We start from the raw sequence: 2,716 nt of genomic DNA, 5'->3' as shown, positions 1-2,716 counted from the left end.
GGGGTTTGGGATTGGCTCTTGAGGGCGTGTGGAGCTGAAGGAGCGTGGAACGAGGTGTTAAAGTCTGGGTGTGCAGATGGGCCTGGGGAATCGGCTGGGGCGAGGCGTGACGGGCAGTACTGAGGGGTCTGGAGGGAGGTGTATGGAGCCTGCCTGGAGGAATGGGGTGTTGGGATCTCTTTAGGTTGTATGAGGATGGGAGCTAGCATGGTTTCACTAGGAGCAAATCCTCCCTCACAAATTTGGGGGCTTTCTATGGTGGGGTTTCAAGGTTGGTGGATGAGGTCATACGGAGTCACGCAGGAACTGATGTCATTTGCGTGAACTTACGAAAAGCATTTGACAGTGTCCCACATAAATTCCTTGTGTCTAAACTGGAGAGATATGGATTTGACAGATAGACCACTGGGTAGATAAGGAACTGGCTGGATGGTCACCCTCAAAGAGCTGTGGTCAACAGCTTTGTTGCCAAGTGGAGAGGAGTGACAGGTGACATTGCTGAGGGGTCAGGATTGGGCCAGGCCTGTTTAACATTTTTGTCAGAGACATGGACAGTGCAATTGAGTGCACCCTCTGCAAGTTTGTGGGTGGCACCAAATTGCATGGTGCAGTCAACAAGCTGGAGGGAATGGATGCCATCCAGAGGGATCTTGACCAGACAGAAATGAGTGTGTGCAGACCTCATAAAATGCAACAAGGAGAGGTTCCAGATCTTGCACCTGGGTCATGGCAGTCCTGAGCACAAGTATGGGATGGGTGGAGAGTGGATTGAGAAAAGCTTTGAGGAGAAGGACTCAGGGTTATTGGTTGACAAGGAGCTCAACATCAGTCAGCAATGTGCTCTTGCAGCCCAGAAAGCCAAACGTGTTCTGGGCTGCACCAAAGGAAATGTGGCCAGTGGGTCAAGGGAGGTGATTCTCCCCCTCTACTCTGCTCTCCTCATATCCCACGTGCAGTGTTGCATCCAGTTCTGGGATCCCCACCACAGGAAGGCTGTGAACCTGTTGGAGAGAGTCCAGAGGAGGGCTGGAGCACCTGTTCTATGAACACAGGCTGAGAGAATTGGCATTTTTTAGCCAGCTGAAGAGAAGGCTTCGGGGAGACCATTAGAGCAGTCTTCCAGTACTTAGAGGAAGGCTACAAGAGTACTGGAGAGGGACTTTTTACAAGGGCACATAGTGACTGAACAAAGCAGAATGGCATCAAACTGAAAGAAGGTGGGTGTAGGTTAGGTCTTAGTAAAAAGTTCTTTCCTGTGAGAGTGATGAAACACTGGCACAGGTTGCCCAGAGGAGTGATGGGTATCCCGTCCTTTTTGGCGGTCAAGGCCAGAGTGGATGTGACTCTGAGCAACCTGGTTTAGTGGAAGGTATCCCTGCCCATGGCAGAGGGGTTGGAACTGGGTGATCTCTAAGGTCCCTTCCAACCCAAACCATGGTGTGATAATGACACCAGTATGAGGGGAGTACTAAACAACTTCTTGTGGTTTGTATTATTCCTAGGAACCAGTAAAAGGATTGGAAAAGCAGATAGGCATGAATAAAGTTTGTCGTGACTGGGGGAACGGATGTTGTAAATTTTGGAAAAGGTTCTTGTTAGGAGCAGAGGAAAGCTGAGTTATGAGTAGGAAGGGGACTTTAGTCAATCCTGAGGCCTAGACAATGCACTTTGTTTTGCATAGTATGCAGATTTTTAATTAAAGAAAAACCCAACTGGCTCACTCAGCCTGTATTTCTTCTGGTGTTTTATCCTGTTCTGAAGAATATACTGGGCAAATGCTGGTCAAGAGCGCAAATGTTTAAATAAATTCATAGTGATGTTTACTGATGTGGTGCCTAATATTTTTTCAAGTTGAAAAAATATTAGAAAATGCTTATTTTTTAGAACCTAAGCTGTTGCTGTGATATATTAACACGTGTTTCAAATATGATGATGCTATCTTCTCTCTATAGCTTGCATGTGAAATCCCTTTTTAAACTAAGGAGCAATATGTTTGTGTCATGAATGGGAAGAAGAGGGCAAATCTGGCAAGGTCATAGTCTTCAGAGTGTAGAAATTGCCTTGTTCAAATTCTTAATGTGTCAGAAGTGAATCTCACTTTTGAAAAATGGTAGCAGAACACTGTTTGAGTGATATACCTGTGTTGATCTGCATCTATTTGTAGGAATTTCTGGAGACGTGTCACAATGGACTTTGTTGCAGTCTTCTTTTGTTCTGGTATCTGCTTAATACGAGGCTGGCATGAGAGGTGGTGACCCTCAACAACAACTGAAAAAATATTTGGGAAAAGTGAAAATTCCTTTACCAAAACATCACTACACATTGTACCATAAACTCAGTATTTGTAAGGATTAGAAAAAAATAAAAGGAGCAATATTGATTTTGTGATCTGTCAATCTCTTTAAAAACCATTTATTAGTCACATATAAAAATCAGTAATCTGTTTGATCATGGCAGAGCAGATTACACATGATACAATTTTGCTTCTTGGTATCGTTCCTGTCTTGGACTACCAGGTTTCTTTTCCTTGTTCTCTAAAGAACAGGGAAATCTACCTTCATCTACTAAATGCTGAAAGACAAGAAGAATGTGGTTAGAGAATAAAAAATGTACTTAAACCACTGAATCTATTTCTTAAAAGGATGCTTTATAGAGAACTTTTCTCAAGGTAGTTTCTTCTTTTTTTTTTTTTTTTCTTTTTTAAGGCTAAAGAGAA

Source organism: Corvus brachyrhynchos, unplaced genomic scaffold, assembly GCF_000691975.1.
Source record: "Corvus brachyrhynchos isolate BGI_N302 unplaced genomic scaffold, ASM69197v1 scaffold1, whole genome shotgun sequence".
In the NCBI taxonomy this organism is placed as follows: domain Eukaryota; kingdom Metazoa; phylum Chordata; class Aves; order Passeriformes; family Corvidae; genus Corvus; species Corvus brachyrhynchos.
The sequence above is the reverse complement of the archived record's forward strand: the minus strand, read 5'-3'. Positions refer to the sequence as shown.